This window comes from Ranitomeya imitator, chromosome 8, assembly GCF_032444005.1.
Source record: "Ranitomeya imitator isolate aRanImi1 chromosome 8, aRanImi1.pri, whole genome shotgun sequence".
Lineage (NCBI taxonomy): Eukaryota > Metazoa > Chordata > Amphibia > Anura > Dendrobatidae > Ranitomeya > Ranitomeya imitator.
This window is the reverse complement of record NC_091289.1, coordinates 199,557,378-199,578,263: the sequence shown is the minus strand read 5'-3', so window position 1 is coordinate 199,578,263 and position 20,886 is coordinate 199,557,378. Positions and strand designations below refer to the sequence as shown.

Sequence of the window (20,886 nt, the reverse complement as noted above, 5' to 3'; positions counted from 1 at the left end):
CATACACTGTATATACAGGTGAGGGGACATTACCCCACCATACACTGTATATACAGGTGAGGTGACATTACCCCACCATACACTGTATATACAGGTGAGGTGACATTACCCACCATACACTGTATATACAGGTGAGGTGACATTACCCACCATACACTGTATATACAGGTGAGGTGACATTACCCCACCATACACTGTATATACAGGTGAGGTGACATTACCCCACCATACACTGTATATACAGGTAGGTGACATTACCCACCATACACTGAATATACAGGTGAGTTGACATTACCCACCATACACTGTATATACAGGTGAGATGACATTACCTCACCATACACTGTATATACAGGTGAGGTGACATTACCCCACCATACACTGTATATACAGGTGAGGTGACATTACCCCACCATACACTGTATATACAGGTGAGGTGACATTACCCCACCATACACTGTACATACAGGTGAGGTGACATTACCCCACCATACACTATATACAGGTGAGGTGACATTACCCCACCATACACTGTATATACAGGTGAGGTGACATTACCCCACCATACACTGTATATACAGGTGAGGTGACATTACCCACCATACACTGTATATACAGGTGAGGTGACATTACCCCACCATACACTGTATATACAGGTGAGATTACCCCACCATACACTGTATATACAGGTGAGGTGACATTACCCCACCATACACTGTATATACAGGTGAGGTGACATTACCCCACCATACACTGTATATACAGGTGAGGTGACATTACCCCACCATACACTGTATATACAGGTGAGGTGACATTACCCCACCATACACTGTATACACAGGTGAGGGGACATTACCTCACCATACACTGTATACACAGGTGAGGGGACATTACCCCACCATACACTGTATATACAGGTGAGGTGACATTACCCCACCATACACTGTATACACAGGTGAGGGGACATTACCCCACCATACACTGTATATACAGGTAGGTGACATTACCCCACCATACACTGTATATACAGGTGAGGGGACATTACTCCACCATACACTGTGTATACAGGTGAGGTGACATTACCTCACCATACACTGTATATACAGGTGAGGGGACATTACCCCACCATACACTGTATACACAGGTGAGGGGACATTACCTCACCATACACTGTGTATACAGGTGAGGTGACATTACCCCACCATACACTGTATACACAGGTGAGGGGACATTACCCCACCATACACTGTATATACAGGTGAGGTGACATTACCACACCATACACTGTATACACAGGTGAGGGGACATTACCCCACCATACACTGTATACACAGGTGAGGGGACATTACCCCACCATACACTGTATACACAGGTGAGGGGACATTACCCCACCATACACTGTATATACAGGTGAGGTGACATTACCCCACCATACACTGTATATACAGGTGAGGTGACATTACCCCACCATACACTGTATATACAGGTGAGGTGACATTACCCCACCATACACTGTATATACAGGTGAGGTGACATTACCCCACCATACACTGTATATACAGGTGAGGTGACATTACCCGACCATACACTGTATATACAGGTGAGGTGACATTACCCCACCATACACTGTATATACAGGTGAGGGGACATTACCCCACCATACACTGTATATACAGGTGAGGGGACATTACCCCACCATACACTGTATATACAGGTGAGGTGACATTACCTCACCATACACTGTATATACAGGTGAGGTGACATTACCCCACCATACACTGTATATACAGGTGAGGGGACATTACCCCACCATACACTGTATATACAGGTGAGGTGACATTACCCACCATACACTGTATATACAGGTGAGGTGACATTACCCACCATACACTGTATATACAGGTGAGGTGACATTACCCACCATACACTGTATATACAGGTGAGGGGACATTACCCCACCATACACTGTATATACAGGTGAGGTGACATTACCTCACCATACACTGTATATACAGGTGAGGTGACATTACCTCACCATACACTGTATATACAGGTGAGGGGACATTACCCCACCATACACTGTATATACAGGTGAGGGGACATTACCCACCATACACTGTATATACAGGTGAGGTGACATTACCCCACCATACACTGTATATACAGGTGAGGGGACATTACCCCACCATACACTGTATATACAGGTGAGGGGACATTACCCACCATACACTGTATATACAGGTGAGGTGACATTACCCCACCATACACTGTATATACAGGTGAGGTGACATTACCTCACCATACACTGTATATACAGGTGAGGGGACACCTGGGCAGTGACGTCACGCACGTTCCCCCTCCTCTGTCTCTGTTGCTAGGCTCCGTGTTTGCGTTCCAAGCCCTGACTCACAGACTGTACCATCTGTCACTCAAGACTAGGGGTGTCTTCTTCTACACATCGCTACCACCCTGACTGGATCCCAGAACATGGCCATTAATATTCATGGTGCCGCTCTCACGATACAATAACCGGGGTGTTCTCTGGGGATGTCCGTGTCATCCCGGCTCCGTCTCGTCCCCCCCCGCGGGAGGCAGCAGTGGTGCGGTCTCGCTTTGCAGTAACCTCCAGTGTCCGGAGCTGAAGGGGCAGAGGAGACCCCGCAGCACAGACAGCGACCCCCGGCATCTGCCCGCAGCCCCATCATCCCCACAGCTGGTGAGTCCTGAGCGGCCGAGGAGAGGGCAGAGGCGGCGTGAATCAGCAGCATCACCCGGGGAGGAGCCGGTCCGCAGCCGGAGGGACGAGGAGCATCTCCTGCCCGGGGCTGTATACACTGTATATACTGTGTGCAGGGCTGTATATACTGTGTATACTGTGTGCAGGGCTGTATACACTGTATATACTGTGTGCAGGGCTGTATATACTGTATATACTGTGTGCAGGGCTGTATATACTGTATATACTGTGTACAGGGCTGTATACACTGTATATACTGTGTGCAGGGCTGTATATACTGTGTGCAGGGCTGTATATACTGTATATACTGTGTGCAGGGCTGTATATACTGTATATACTGTGTGCAGGGCTGTATATACTGTGTGCAGGGCTGTATATACTGTGTATACTGTGTGCAGGGCTGTATACACTGTATATACTGTGTGCAGGGCTGTGTATACTGTGTGCAGGGCTGTATATACTGTATATACTGTGTGCAGGGCTGTATATACTGTGTATACTGTGTGCAGGGCTGTATATACTGTATATACTGTGTGCAGGGCTGTATATACTGTGTATACTGTGTGCAGGGCTGTATATACTGTATATACTGTGTGCAGGGCTGTATATACTGTATATACTGTGTGCAGGGCTGTATATACTGTGTATACTGTGTGCAGGGCTGTATATACTGTGTATACTGTGTGCAGGGCTGTATATACTGTGTATACTGTGTGCAGGGCTGTATATACTGTGTATACTGTGTGCAGGGCTGTATATACTGTATATACTGTGTGCAGGGCTGAATATACTGTATATACTGTGTGCAGGGCTGTATATACTGTGTGCAGGGCTGTATACACTGTATATACTGTGTGCAGGGCTGAATATACTGTATATACTGTGTGCAGGGCTGTATATACTGTATATACTGTGTGCAGGGCTGTATACACTGTATATACTGTGTGCAGGGCTGAATATACTGTGTATACTGTGTGCAGGGCTGTATATACTGTATATACTGTGTGCAGGGCTGTATACACTGTGTATACTGTGTGCAGGGCTGTATATACTGTGTATACTGTGTGCAGGGCTGTATATACTGTATATACTGTGTGCAGGGCTGTATATACTGTGTATACTGTGTGCAGGGCTGTATACACTGTATATACTGTGTGCAGGGCTGAATATACTGTATATACTGTGTGCAGGGCTGTATATACTGTATATACTGTGTGCAGGGCTGTATACACTGTATATACTGTGTGCAGGGCTGAATATACTGTATATACTGTGTGCAGGGCTGTATATACTGTATATACTGTGTGCAGGGCTGTATACACTGTGTATACTGTGTGCAGGGCTGTATATACTGTATATACTGTGTGCAGGGCTGTATATACTGTGTGCAGGGCTGAATATACTGTATATACTGTGTGCAGGGCTGTATATACTGTATATACTGTGTGCAGGGCTGAATATACTGTATATACTGTGTGCAGGGCTGTATACACTGTATATACTGTGTGCAGGGCTGTATATACTGTATATACTGTGTGCAGGGCTGTATACACTGTATATACTGTGTGCAGGGCTGTATATACTGTATATACTGTGTGCAGGGCTGTATACACTGTGTATACTGTGTGCAGGGCTGTATATACTGTATATACTGTGTGCAGGGCTGTATACACTGTATATACTGTGTGCAGGGCTGTATATACTGTATATACTGTGTGCAGGGCTGAATATACTGTATATACTGTGTGCAGGGCTGTATACACTGTATATACTGTGTGCAGGGCTGTATATACTGTATATACTGTGTGCAGGGCTGTATACACTGTATATACTGTGTGCAGGGCTGTATACACTGTATATACTGTGTGCAGGGCTGTATACACTGTATATACTGTGTGCAGGGCTGTATATACTGTATATACTGTGTGCAGGGCTGTATATACTGTGTATACTGTGTGCAGGGCTGTATATACTGTATATACTGTGTGCAGGGCTGTATATACTGTATATACTGTGTGCAGGGCTGTATATACTGTGTGCAGGGCTGTATATACTGTATATACTGTGTGCAGGGCTGTATACACTGTGTATACTGTGTGCAGGGCTGTGTATACTGTATATACTGTGTGCAGGGCTGTGTATACTGTGTGCAGGGCTGTATACACTGTATATACTGTGTGCAGGGCTGTATATACTGTATATACTGTGTGCAGGGCTGTATATACTGTGTATACTGTGTGCAGGGCTGTGTATACTGTATATACTGTGTGCAGGGCTGTGTATACTGTGTGCAGGGCTGTATACACTGTATATACTGTGTGCAGGGCTGTATATACTGTATATACTGTGTGCAGGGCTGTATATACTGTGTATACTGTGTGCAGGGCTGTGTATACTGTGTGCAGGGCTGTATACACTGTATATACTGTGTGCAGGGCTGTATACACTGTATATACTGTGTGCAGGGCTGTATATACTGTGTATACTGTGTGCAGGGCTGTATACACTGTATATACTGTGTGCAGGGCTGTATATACTGTATATACTGTGTGCAGGGCTGTATACACTGTATATACTGTGTGCAGGGCTGTATACACTGTATATACTGTGTGCAGGGCTGTATATACTGTATATACTGTGTGCAGGGCTGTATACACTGTATATACTGTGTGCAGGGCTGTATATACTGTATATACTGTGTGCAGGGCTGTATATACTGTATATACTGTGTGCAGGGCTGTATACACTGTGTATACTGTGTGCAGGGCTGTGTATACTGTATATACTGTGTGCAGGGCTGTGTATACTGTGTGCAGGGCTGTATACACTGTATATACTGTGTGCAGGGCTGTATATACTGTATATACTGTGTGCAGGGCTGTATATACTGTGTATACTGTGTGCAGGGCTGTGTATACTGTGTGCAGGGCTGTATACACTGTATATACTGTGTGCAGGGCTGTATATACTGTGTATACTGTGTGCAGGGCTGTATACACTGTATATACTGTGTGCAGGGCTGTATATACTGTGTATACTGTGTGCAGGGCTGTATATACTGTATATACTGTGTGCAGGGCTGTGTATACTGTGTGCAGGGCTGTATATACTGTGCAGGGCTGTATATACTGTGTGCAGGGCTGTGTATACTGTGTGCAGGGCTGTGTATACTGTGTGCAGGGCTGTATATACTGTGTGCAGGGCTGTATATACTGTGTGCAGGGCTGTGTATACTGTATATACTGTGTGCAGGGCTGTATATACTGTGTATACTGTGTGCAGGGCTGTGTATACTGTGTGCAGGGCTGTATATACTGTGTGCAGGGCTGTATATACTGTATATACTGTGTGCAGGGCTGTGTATACTGTGTGCAGGGCTGTATATACTGTGTGCAGGGCTGTATACACTGTATATACTGTGTGCAGGGCTGAATATACTGTATATACTGTGTGCAGGGCTGTATATACTGTATATACTGTGTGCAGGGCTGTATATACTGTGTATACTGTGTGCAGGGCTGTATACACTGTGTATACTGTGTGCAGGGCTGTATACACTGTGTATACTGTGTGCAGGGCTGTATATACTGTATATACTGTGTGCAGGGCTGTATATACTGTGTATACTGTGTGCAGGGCTGTGTATACTGTGTGCAGGGCTGTATATACTGTATATACTGTGTGCAGGGCTGTATACACTGTGTATACTGTGTGCAGGGCTGTATACACTGTATATACTGTGTGCCGGGCTGTATATACTGTGTATACTGTGTGCAGGGCTGTGTATACTGTGTGCAGGGCTGTATATACTGTATATACTGTGTGCAGGGCTGTATACACTGTATATACTGTGTGCAGGGCTGTATACACTGTGTATACTGTGTGCAGGGCTGTATATACTGTATATACTGTGTGCAGGGCTGTATATACTGTGTATACTGTGTGCAGGGCTGTGTATACTGTGTGCAGGGCTGTATATACTGTATATACTGTGTGCAGGGCTGTATACACTGTATATACTGTGTGCAGGGTTGTATACACTGTGTATACTGTGTGCAGGGCTGTATATACTGTATATACTGTGTGCAGGGCTGTATATACTGTATATACTGTGTGCAGGGCTGTATATACTGTATATACTGTGTGCAGGGCTGTATATACTGTATATACTGTGTGCAGGGCTGTATATACTGTATATACTGTGTGCAGGGCTGAATATACTGTATATACTGTGTGCAGGGCTGTATATACTGTGTATACTGTGTGCAGGGCTGTATATACTGTGTATACTGTGTGCAGGGCTGTATATACTGTATATACTGTGTGCAGGGCTGAATATACTGTATATACTGTGTGCAGGGCTGTATATACTGTGTATACTGTGTGCAGGGCTGTGTATACTGTATATACTGTGTGCAGGGCTGTATATACTGTGTATACTGTGTGCAGGGCTGTGTATACTGTATATACTGTGTGCAGGGCTGAATATACTGTATATACTGTGTGCAGGGCTGTATACACTGTATATACTGTGTGCAGGGCTGAATATACTGTATATACTGTGTGCAGGGCTGTATATACTGTGTATACTGTGTGCAGGGCTGAATATACTGTGTATACTGTGTGCAGGGCTGAATATACTGTGTATACTGTGTGCAGGGCTGTGTATACTGTGTATACTGTGTGCAGGGCTGTGTATACTGTATATACTGTGTGCAGGGCTGTATATACTGTGTATACTGTGTGCAGGGCTGTATATACTGTATATACTGTGTGCAGGGCTGAATATACTGTATATACTGTGTGCAGGGCTGAATATACTGTATATACTGTGTGCAGGGCTGAATATACTGTATATACTGTGTGCAGGGCTGTATATACTGTGTGCAGGGCTGTATACACTGTATATACTGTGTGCAGGGCTGTATATACTGTGTATACTGTGTGCAGGGCTGTGTATACTGTGTGCAGGGCTGTATATACTGTATATACTGTGTGCAGGGCTGTATATACTGTATATACTGTGTGCAGGGCTGTATATACTGTATATACTGTGTGCAGGGCTGTATATACTGTATATACTGTGTGCAGGGCTGTATATACTGTATATACTGTGTGCAGGGCTGTATATACTGTATATACTGTGTGCAGGGCTGTATATACTGTATATACTGTGTGCAGGGCTGAATATACTGTGTGCAGGGCTGAATATACTGTATATACTGTGTGCAGGGCTGTATATACTGTGTGCAGGGCTGTATATACTGTATATACTGTGTGCAGGGCTGTATATACTGTATATACTGTGCAGGGCTGTATACACTGTGTATACTGTGTGCAGGGCTGTATACACTGTATATACTGTGTGCAGGGCTGTATACACTGTATATACTGTGTGCAGGGCTGTATACACTGTATATACTGTGTGCAGGGCTGTATATACTGTATATACTGTGTGCAGGGCTGTATATACTGTATATACTGTGTGCAGGGCTGTATATACTGTATATACTGTGTGCAGGGCTGTATATACTGTATATACTGTGTGCAGGGCTGTATATACTGTATATACTGTGTGCAGGGCTGTATATACTGTATATACTGTGTGCAGGGCTGAATATACTGTATATACTGTGTGCAGGGCTGTATATACTGTGTATACTGTGTGCAGGGCTGTATACACTGTATATACTGTGCAGGGCTGTATATACTGTGTATACTGTGTGCAGGGCTGTGTATACTGTGTGCAGGGCTGTATATACTGTGTGCAGGGCTGTATATACTGCATATACTGTGTGCAGGGCTGTATATACTGTATATACTGTGTGCAGGGCTGTATATACTGTATATGCTGTGTGCAGGGCTGTATATACTGTATATACTGTGTGCAGGGCTGAATATACTGTGTGCAGGGCTGAATATACTGTATATACTGTGTGCAGGGCTGTATATACTGTATATACTGTGTGCAGGGCTGAATATACTGTGTGCAGGGCTGTATATACTGTATATACTGTGTGCAGGGCTGTATATACTGTGTATACTGTGTGCAGGGCTGTATACACTGTATATACTGTGTGCAGGGCTGTATACACTATATACTGTGTGCAGGGCTGTATATACTGTGTGCAGGGCTGAATATACTGTATATACTGTGTGCAGGGCTGTATATACTGTGTGCAGGGCTGTATATACTGTGTATACTGTGTGCAGGGCTGTATATACTGTATATACTGTGTGCAGGGCTGTATACACTGTATATACTGTGTGCAGGGCTGTATATACTGTATATACTGTGTGCAGGGCTGTATATACTGTATATACTGTGTGCAGGGCTGTATACACTGTATATACTGTGTGCAGGGCTGTATACACTATATACTGTGTGCAGGGCTGTATATACTGTGTGCAGGGCTGAATATACTGTATATACTGTGTGCAGGGCTGTATATACTGTGTGCAGGGCTGTATATACTGTGTATACTGTGTGCAGGGCTGTATATACTGTATATACTGTGTGCAGGGCTGTATACACTGTATATACTGTGTGCAGGGCTGTATATACTGTGTGCAGGGCTGAATATACTGTATATACTGTGTGCAGGGCTGTATATACTGTATATACTGTGTGCAGGGCTGTATATACTGTATATACTGTGTGCAGGGCTGTATATACTGTATATACTGTGTGCAGGGCTGTATATACTGTATATACTGTGTGCAGGGCTGTATACACTGTATATACTGTGTGCAGGGCTGTATATACTGTGTGCAGGGCTGAATATACTGTATATACTGTGTGCAGGGCTGTATATACTGTATATACTGTGTGCAGGGCTGTATATACTGTGTGCAGGGCTGTATATACTGTGTGCAGGGCTGAATATACTGTATATACTGTGTGCTGGGCTGTATATACTGTGTGCAGGGCTGTATATACTGTGTATACTGTGTGCAGGGCTGAATATACTGTGTGCTGGGCTGTATATACTGTGTGCTGGGCTGTATATACTGTGTGCAGGGCTGTATATACTGTGTGCAGGGCTGTATACACTGTATATACTGTGTGCAGGGCTGAATATACTGTGTGCTGGGCTGTATATACTGTGTGCAGGGCTGTATATACTGTGTGCAGGGCTGTATACACTGTATATACTGTGTGCAGGGCTGTATATACTGTGTGCTGGGCTGTATATACTGTGTGCAGGGCTGTATATACTGTGTGCAGGGCTGTATACACTGTATATACTGTGTGCAGGGCTGAATATACTGTGTGCAGGGCTGTATATACTGTATATACTGTGTGCAGGGCTGTATATACTGTATATCCTGTGTGCAGGGCTGTATACACTGTATATACTGTGTGCAGGGCTGAATATACTGTATATACTGTGTGCAGGGCTGTATATACTGTATATACTGTGTGCAGGGCTGTATATACTGTGTGCAGGGCTGAATATACTGTATATACTGTGTGCTGGGCTGTATATACTGTGTGCAGGGCTGTATATACTGTGTATACTGTGTGCAGGGCTGTATACACTGTATATACTGTGTGCAGGGCTGTATATACTGTGTGCTGGGCTGTATATACTGTGTGCAGGGCTGTATATACTGTATATACTGTGTGCAGGGCTGTATACACTGTATATACTGTGTGCAGGGCTGAATATACTGTGTGCTGGGCTGTATATACTGTGTGCAGGGCTGTATACACTGTATATACTTTGTGCAGGGCTGAATATACTGTATATACTGTATATACTGTGTGCAGGGCTGAATATACTGTATATACTGTGTATACTGTGTGCAGGGCTGAATATACTGTATATACTGTGTGCAGGGCTGTATATACTGTGTGCAGGGCTGTATATACTGTGTGCAGGGCTGAATATACTGTATATACTATGTGCAGGGCTGTATATACTGTATATACTGTGTGCAGGGCTGTATATACTGTATATACTGTGTGCAGGGCTGTATATACTGTATATACTGTGTGCAGGGCTGTATATACTGTATATACTGTGTGCAGGGCTGTATATACTGTATATACTGTGTGCAGGGCTGTATATACTGTGTGCAGGGCTGTATATACTGTGTGCAGGGCTGTATATACTGTATATACTGTGTGCAGGGCTGTATATACTGTATATACTGTGTGCAGGGCTGTATATACTGTATATACTGTGTGCAGGGCTGTATATACTGTATATACTGTGTGCAGGGCTGTATATACTGTATATACTGTGTGCAGGGCTGTATATACTGTATATACTGTGTGCAGGGCTGTATATACTGTATATACTGTGTGCAGGGCTGTATATACTGTATATACTGTGTGCAGGGCTGTATATACTGTATATACTGTGTGCAGGGCTGTATATACTGTATATACTGTGTGCAGGGCTGTATATACTGTATATACTGTGTGCAGGGCTGTATATACTGTATATACTGTGTGCAGGGCTGTATATACTGTATATACTGTGTGCAGGGCTGTATATACTGTATATACTGTGTGCAGGGCTGTATATACTGTATATACTGTGTGCAGGGCTGTATATACTGTATATACTGTGTGCAGGGCTGTATATACTGTATATACTGTGTGCAGGGCTGTATATACTGTATATACTGTGTGCAGGGCTGTATATACTGTATATACTGTGTGCAGGGCTGTATATACTGTATATACTGTGTGCAGGGCTGTATATACTGTGTGCAGGGCTGTATATACTGTGTGCAGGGCTGTATATACTGTATATACTGTGTGCAGGGCTGTATATACTGTGTGCAGGGCTGTATATACTGTATATACTGTGTGCAGGGCTGTATATACTGTATATACTGTGTGCAGGGCTGTATATACTGTATATACTGTGTGCAGGGCTGTATATACTGTATATACTGTGTGCAGGGCTGTATATACTGTATATACTGTGTGCAGGGCTGTATATACTGTATATACTGTGTGCAGGGCTGTATATACTGTATATACTGTGTGCAGGGCTGTATATACTGTATATACTGTGTGCAGGGCTGTATATACTGTATATACTGTGTGCAGGGCTGTATATACTGTATATACTGTGTGCAGGGCTGTATATACTGTATATACTGTGTGCAGGGCTGTATATACTGTATATACTGTGTGCAGGGCTGTATATACTGTATATACTGTGTGCAGGGCTGTATATACTGTATATACTGTGTGCAGGGCTGTATATACTGTGTGCAGGGCTGTATATACTGTATATACTGTGTGCAGGGCTGTATATACTGTATATACTGTGTGCAGGGCTGTATATACTGTATATACTGTGTGCAGGGCTGTATATACTGTATATACTGTGTGCTGGGCTGTATATACTGTGTGCAGGGCTGTATATACTGTATATACTGTGTGCTGGGCTGTATATACTGTGTGCAGGGCTGTATATACTGTGTGCAGGGCTGTATATACTGTATATACTGTGCGCAGGGCTGTATATACTGTGTATACTGTGTGCAGGGCTGTATATACTGTGTGCAGGGCTGTATACACTGTATATACTGTGCGCAGGGCTGTATACACTGTATATACTGTGCGCAGGGCTGTATATACTGTATATACTGTGCGCAGGGCTGTATATACTGTGTATACTGTGTGCAGGGCTGTATATACTGTGTGCAGGGCTGTATACACTGTATATACTGTGTGCAGGGCTGTATACACTGTATATACTGTGTGCAGGGCTGTATATACTGTGTATACTGTGTGCAGGGCTGAATATACTGTATATACTGTGTGCAGGGCTGTATATACTGTATATACTGTGTGCTGGGCTGTATATACTGTGTGCAGGGCTGTATATACTGTATATACTGTGTGCAGGGCTGTGTATACTGTGTATACTGTGTGCAGGGCTGTATATACTGTGTGCAGGGCTGTATACACTGTATATACTGTGTGCAGGGCTGTATGTACTGTATATACTGTGTGCAGGGCTGTATGTACTGTATATACTGTGTGCAGGGCTGTATATACTGTATATACTGTGTGCAGGGCTGTATATACTGTGTGCAGGGCTGTATATACTGTATATACTGTGTGCAGGGCTGTATATACTGTATATACTGTGTGCAGGGCTGTATATACTGTATATACTGTGTGCAGGGCTGTATATACTGTGTGCTGGGCTGTATATACTGTGTGCAGGGCTGTATATACTGTATATACTGTGTGCAGGGCTGTATATACTGTATATACTGTGTGCAGGGCTGTATATACTGTGTATACTGTGTGCAGGGCTGTATATACTGTGTGCAGGGCTGTATATACTGTATATACTGTGTGCAGGGCTGTATATACTGTATATACTGTGTGCAGGGCTGTATATACTGTATATACTGTGTGCAGGGCTGTATATACTGTATATACTGTGTGCAGGGCTGTATATACTGTGTATACTGTGTGCAGGGCTGAATATACTGTATATACTGTGTGCTGGGCTGTATATACTGTATATACTGTGTGCAGGGCTGAATATACTGTATATACTGTGTGCTGGGCTGTATATACTGTATATACTGTGTGCAGGGCTGAATATACTGTGTATACTGTGTGCAGGGCTGTATATGCTGTGTATACTGTGTGCAGGGCTGTATATACTGTATATACTGTGTGCAGGGCTGTATATACTGTGTATACTGTGTGCAGGACTGAATATACTGTATATACTGTGTGCAGGGCTGAATATACTGTATATACTGTGTGCAGGGCTGAATATACTGTGTATACTGTGTGCAGGGCTGTATATACTGTGTATACTGTGTGCAGGGCTGAATATACTGTATATACTGTGTGCTGGGCTGTATATACTGTATATACTGTGTGCAGGGCTGAATATACTGTATATACTGTGTGCAGGGCTGTATATACTGTATATACTGTGTGCAGGGCTGAATATACTGTATATACTGTGTGCAGGGCTGTATATACTGTATATACTGTGTGCAGGGCTGAATATACTGTATATACTGTGTGCTGGGCTGTATATACTGTGTGCAGGGCTGTATATACTGTATATACTGTGTGCAGGGATGTATATACTGTGTATACTGTGTGCAGGACTGAATATACTGTATATACTGTGTGCAGGGCTGTATACACTGTATATACTGTGTGCAGGGCTGTATATACTGTATATACTGTGTGCAGGGCTGTATATACTGTATATACTGTGTGCAGGGCTGTATATGCTGTATATACTGTGTGCAGGGCTGTATATACTGTGTGCAGGGCTGTATACACTGTATATACTGTGTGCAGGGCTGTATATACTGTATATACTGTGTGCAGGGCTGTATATACTGTATATACTGTGTGCAGGGCTGTATATACTGTGTGCAGGGCTGTATATACTGTATATACTGTGTGCAGGGCTGTATATACTGTGTGCAGGGCTGTATATACTGTATATACTGTGTGCAGGGCTGTATATACTGTATATACTGTGTGCAGGGCTGTATATACTGTATATACTGTGTACAGGGCTGTATATACTGTGTATACTGTGTGCAGGGCTGTATATACTGTGTGCAGGGCTGTATACACTGTATATACTGTGTGCAGGGCTGTATATACTGTATATACTGTGTGCAGGGCTGTATATACTGTGTATACTGTGTGCAGGGCTGAATATACTGTATATACTGTGTGCAGGGCTGTATATACTGTGTGCAGGGCTGTATATACTGTGTGCAGGGCTGTATATACTGTATATACTGTGTGCAGGGCTGTATACACTGTATATACTGTGTGCAGGGCTGTATATACTGTGTATACTGTGTGCAGGTCTGAATATACTGTATATACTGTGTGCTGGGCTGTATATACTGTATATACTGTGTGCTGGGCTGTATATACTGTATATACTGTGTGCTGGGCTGTATATACTGTATATACTGTGTGCTGGGCTGTATATACTGTATATACTGTGTGCTGGGCTGTATATACTGTATATACTGTGTGCAGGGCTGAATATACTGTATATACTGTGTGCTGGGCTGTATACACTGTATATACTGTGTGCAGGGCTGTATATACTGTGTATACTGTGTGCAGGGCTGTATATACTGTGTGCAGGGCTGTATATACTGTATATACTGTGTGCAGGGATGTATATACTGTGTATACTGTGTGCAGGACTGAATATACTGTATATACTGTGTGCAGGGCTGAATATACTGTATATACTGTGTGCAGGGCTGAATATACTGAATATACTGTATATACTGTGTGCAGGGCTGTATATGCTGTGTATACTGTGTGCAGGGCTGTATATACTGTGTATACTGTGTGCAGGGCTGTATATACTGTGTGCAGGGCTGTATATACTGTATATACTGTGTGCAGGGCTGAATATACTGTATATACTGTGTGCAGGGCTGAATATACTGTGTATACTGTGTGCAGGGCTGTATATACTGTATATACTGTGTGCAGGGCTGTATATACTGTGTATACTGTGTGCACGGCTGAATATACTGTATATACTGTGTGCAGGGCTGTATATACTGTATATACTGTGTGCTGGGCTGTATATACTGTATATACTGTGTGCAGGGCTGAATATACTGTGTATACTGTGTGCAGGGCTGTATATACTGTATATACTGTGTGCAGGGCTGTATATACTGTGTATACTGTGTGCAGGACTGAATATACTGTATATACTGTGTGCAGGGCTGAATATACTGTATATACTGTGTGCTGGGCTGTATATACTGTGTGCAGGGCTGTATATACTGTATATACTGTGTGCAGGGATGTGTATACTGTGTGCAGGACTGTATATACTGTATATACTGTGTGCAACGCTGAATATACTGTATATACTGTGTGCTGGGCTGTATATACTGTGTGCAGGGCTGTATATACTGTGTGCAGGGCTGTATATGCTGTATATACTGTGTGCAGGGCTGTATATACTGTGTGCAGGGCTGTATATGCTGTATATACTGTGTGCAGGGCTGTATATACTGTGTGCAGGGCTGTATATGCTGTATATACTGTGTGCAGGGCTGTATATACTGTGTGCAGGGCTGTATATGCTGTATATACTGTGTGCAGGGCTGTATATACTGTGTGCTGGGCTGTATATACTGTATATACTGTGTGCAGGGCTGTATATGCTGTGTGCAGGGCTGTATATACTGTGTGCAGGGCTGTATATACTGTGTGCAGGGCTGTATATGCTGTATATACTGTGTGCAGGGCTGTATATGCTGTATATACTGTGTGCAGGGCTGTATATACTGTGTGCAGGGCTGTATATGCTGTATATACTGTGTGCAGGGCTGTATACACTGTATATACTGTGAGCAGGGCTGTATACACTGTATATACTGTGTGCAGGGCTGTTCACACTATGCGGTTTTTACTGTGGAACCGCGGCGATTTTGCCGCTGCGGGTCCGCAGCTGTTTTCCATGCAGGGTACAGTGCAATGTTACCCTATGGAAAACAAAAACCGCAGTGCACATGATGCGGAAAACCCCGAAAAAAACCGCGCTGAATTGCTGCGGAAAAAAAGAAGGACCATGTCGCTTCTTTGTGCAGAATCGCAGCGATTCTGCACCCATAGAAATGCATTGATCCGCTTACTTCCCGCATGGGGCTGTGCACACCATGCGGGAAGTAAGCGGATAATGTGCGGGTTATACCCGGGGTGGAGGAGAGGAGACTCTCCACCAGGCCCCGGGAACCATATTTGTATTAAAAAAAAAAAAGAATAAAAATAAAAAATCATGTATACTCACCCTCGGAAGTCTCAGCGCTGCACGCGGCCATCCGGTCTCAGGTTTGCTATGCGACCAGGACCTTCGGTGACGTCGCGGTCGCATGACAGTGACGTCACCGAAGGTCCTGTTCGCACAGCATCTTTGGAACCGGACCGCCGCCTGCAGCGCCCAGGAGATCGAGATGTCAGAGGGTGAGTATATCATTATTTTATTATTTTTAACACTACTATTGATGCTGCATATTGCTGCATATGCAGCATCAATAGTAGGGGTGAATCCCGCAGCGGAACCCGCAGGACAAACCGCGATAAATCTGCAGGGAGAACCGCAGCGGGTTTGCCCTGCAGATTTATCAAATCCGCTGCGGGAGAACCCGCAGGACAGAACGCATAGTGTGAACATGGCCTAAGTCTTCAGCCCCTTTGCTCAGACCCTCATATGTAAGTCCCATGCTGCCTATTTCCTTGTGATCCTCCCTGAGATGGTTCTCCTCCTTCATTGGAGTCCAGCTGTGTGTAATTACACTGATAGGACGTGATTTGGAGGCGCACACCTGTCTATATAAGACCTCACAGCTCACAGTGCATGTCAGACCAAAGGAGAATCATGAGGCCAAAGGAACTGGCCAAGGAGCTCAGAGACAATTGTGGCACAGATCTGGCCAAGGTTACAGCAGACATTCTGCAGGACTCAAGGTTCCTAAGAGCACAGTGGCCTCCATAATCCTTAAATGGAAGAAGTTTGGGACCAGCAGAAATCTTCCTAGACCTGGCCGTCCAGCCAAACTGAGCAATCGTGGGAGAAGAGCCTTGGTGAGAGGTAAAGAAGATCCCCAAGATCACTGTGGCTGAGCTCCAGAGATGCAGGAGGGAGATGGGAGAAAGTTCCACAAAGTTAATAGCCCTCTGTGTCTGTACTGCTACATACTTAGGCTGATAACTGGTTCATGCAGCTTTACATGAACACCCGAGCCTTACACTATGGCCGGTCCGAATAACTAAAGCAATTGTTACCATCCACCTCTCGTGTCTCCCCTTTTCCTCATAGCTTGTAGCTTGCGAGCAGCAGGGCCCTCATTCCTCCTGGTATCTGTTTTGAACTGTATTTCTGTTATGCTGTAATGTCTATTGTCTGTACAAGTCCCCTCTATAATTTGTAAAGCGCTGCGGAATATGTTGGCGCTATATAAATAAAAATTATTATTATTATTATTATTATAAAGTCACCTATCACTGTAGCCCTCCACCAGTCAGGCCTTTATGGCAGAGTGGCCGACGGAAGCCTCTCCTCAGTGCAGGACATATGAAAGCCTAATAGAGTTTGCTAAAGAACACATGAAGGACTCCCAGACTATGAGAAATAAGATTCTCTGGTCTGATCAGATGAAGATAGACCTTTATGGTGATAATTCTAAACGGTATGTGTGGATAAAACCAGGCACTGCTCATCTCCTGTCCAATACAATCCCAACAGTGAAGCATGGTGGTGGCAGCATCATGCTATGGGGGTGTTTATCAGCTGCAGGGACAGGACGACTGGTTGTCATTGAAGGAAACATGAATGTGGCCAAGTACAGAGATATCCTGGATGAAAACCTCTTCCAGAGTGCTCTGGACCTCAGACTTGGCCGAAGGTTCACCTTCCAACAAGACAATGACCCTAACACACAGCTAAAATAACAAAGGAGCGGCTTCAGAACAACTTTGTGACCATTCCTGACCGGCCCAGCCAGAGCCCTGGCCTAAACCCAATGGAGCATCTCTGGAGAGACCTGAAAATGGCGTCCACCAACGTTCACCATCCAACCTGACGGAACTGGAGAGGATCTGCAAGGAAGAATGGCCGAGGATCCCCAAATCCAGGGGGGAAAAACTTGTGTCATCATTCCCAAGAAGACTCCTGGCTGCACTAGCTCAAAAGGGGCTTCTACCCAATACTGAGCAAAGGGTCTGAAGACTTATGACCATGGGAGAGTTCAGGTTTTGTTTTGTAACACATTTGCTAAATTTTCTACATTTCTGTTTTTTTCAGTGAAGATGGAGGCAGAGTGAACATTAATGAGAAAAATGAACTTTTTTGAATTTACCAAATGGCTGCAATGAAACAAAGAGTGAAAAGTTTACAGGGGTCTGAATAGTTTGCGTTCCCACTGTATACTGTATTTACTTTGTGCAGGGCTGTATATACTGTATATACAGTCATGGTCGTGGCCCATTGTCTGGTGGTGACCCTTCTATATACCTGCGGATATGTCTCTGGTTCTGGCCCATTGTACAGTGGTGACCCTTCTATTTACCTGGGGATATGTCTCTGGTCGTGGCCCATTGTCTGATGATGGCCCTTCTATTTACCTGGGGATATGTCTCTGGTCGTGGCCCATTGTACTGTGCTGACCCTTCTATATACCTGGGGATATGTCACTGGTTCTGGCCCATTGTCTGGTGCTGACCCTTCTATATACCTGGGGATATGTCACTGGTCCTGGCCCATTGTCTGATGCTGACCCTTCTATATACCTGGGGATATGTCTCTGGTCGTGGCCCATTGTACTGTGCTGACCCTTCTATATACCTGGGGATATGTCACTGGTTCTGGCCCATTGTCTGGTGCTGAACCTTCTATATACCTGGGGATATGTCTCTGGTCGTGGCCCATTGTCTGGTGCTGACCCTTCTATATACCTGGGGATATGTCACTGGTCCTGGCCCATTGTCTGATGCTGACCCTTCTATATACCTGGGGATATGTCTCTAGTCGTGGCCCATTATCTGGTGCTGACCCTTCTATATACCTGGGGATATGTCTCTGGTCGTGGCCCATTGTACTGTGCTGACCCTTCTATATACCTGGGGATATGTCTCTGGTCGTGGCCCATTGTCTGGTGCTGACCCTTCTATATACCTGGGGATATGTCACTGCTCGTGGCCCATTGTCTGGTGCTGACCCTTCTATATACCTGGGGATATGTCTCTGGTCGTGGCCCATTGTACGGTGCTGACCCTTCTATATACCTGGGGATATGTCTCTAGTCGTGGCCCATTGTCTGGTGCTGACCCTTCTATATACCTGGGGATATGTCTCTGGTCGTGGCCCATTGTCTGGTGCTGACCCTTCTATATACCTGGGGATATGTCTCTGGTCGTGGCCCATTGTCTGGTGCTGACCCTTCTTTATACCTGGGGATATGTCTCTAGTCGTGGCCCATTGTCTGGTGCTGACCCTTCTATATACCTGGGGATATGTCACTGGTCCTGGCCCATAGTACGGTGCTGACCCTTCTATATACCTGGGGATATGTCTCTAGTCGTGGCCCATTGTCTGGTGCTGACCCTTCTATATACCTGGGGATATGTCTCTGGTCGTGGCCCATTGTCTGGTGCTGACCCTTCTATCTACCTGGGGATATGTCACTGGTCCTGGCCCATTGTCTGGTGCTGACCCTTCTATATACCTGGGGATATGTCTCTGGTTCTGGCCCATTGTCTGGTGCTGACCCTTCTATATACCTGGGGATATGTCACTGGTCGTGGCCCATAGTACGGTGCTGACCCTTCTATATACCTGGGGATATTTCTCTGGTTCTGGCCCATTGTCTGGTGCTGACCCTTCTATATGCCTGGGGATATGTCACTGGTCCTGGCCCATTGTCTGGTGCTGAGCCTTCTATATACCTGAGGATATGTCTCTGGTCCTGGCCCATTGTACGGTGCTGACCCTTCTATATACCTGGGGATATGTCACTGGTCCTGGCCCATTGTCTGGTGCTGACCCTTCTATATACCTGGGGATATGCCACTGGTCGTGGCCCATAGTACGATGCTGACCCTTCTATATACCTGGGGATATGTCACTGGTCGTGGCCCATTGTCTGGTGCTGACCCTTCTATATACCTGGGGATATGTCTCTGGTCGTGGCCCATTGTCTGGTGCTGACCCTTCTATATACCTGGGGATATGTCTCTGGTTCTGGCCCATTGTCTGGTGCTGACCCTTCTATATACCTGGGGATATGTCTCTGGTCGTGGCCCATTGTACGGTGCTGACCCTTCTATATACCTGGGGATATGTCTCTGGTTCTGGCCCATTGTCTGGTGCTGACCCTTCTTTATACCTGGGGATATGTCACTGGTCCTGGCCCATTGTACGGTGCTGACCCTTCTATATACCTGGGGATATGTCTCTGGTCGTGGCCCATAGTACGGTGCTGACCCTTCTATATACCTGGGGATATGTCTCTGGTTCTGGCCCATTGTCTGGTGCTGACCCTTCTATATACCTGGGGATATGTCACTGGTCCTGGCCCATTGTACGGTGCTGACCCTTCTATATACCTGGGGATATTTCTCTGGTCCTGGCCCATTG

At 44.8% G+C, this 20,886-nt stretch overlaps 1 protein-coding gene across 1 annotated transcript in view; it reads left to right on the top strand.

Moving 5' to 3' along the window:
• Positions 1–2,588: 2,588 nt before the first annotated feature.
• Positions 2,589–20,886, top strand: part of TTLL7 (tubulin tyrosine ligase like 7) — a 248,544-nt gene continuing 230,246 nt past the window's right edge. The window contains exon 1 of the mRNA XM_069735802.1: positions 2,589–2,716. The gene's annotated coding sequence lies outside the window, so the exon portion shown is untranslated. The remainder of the gene's footprint in view (positions 2,717–20,886) is intronic.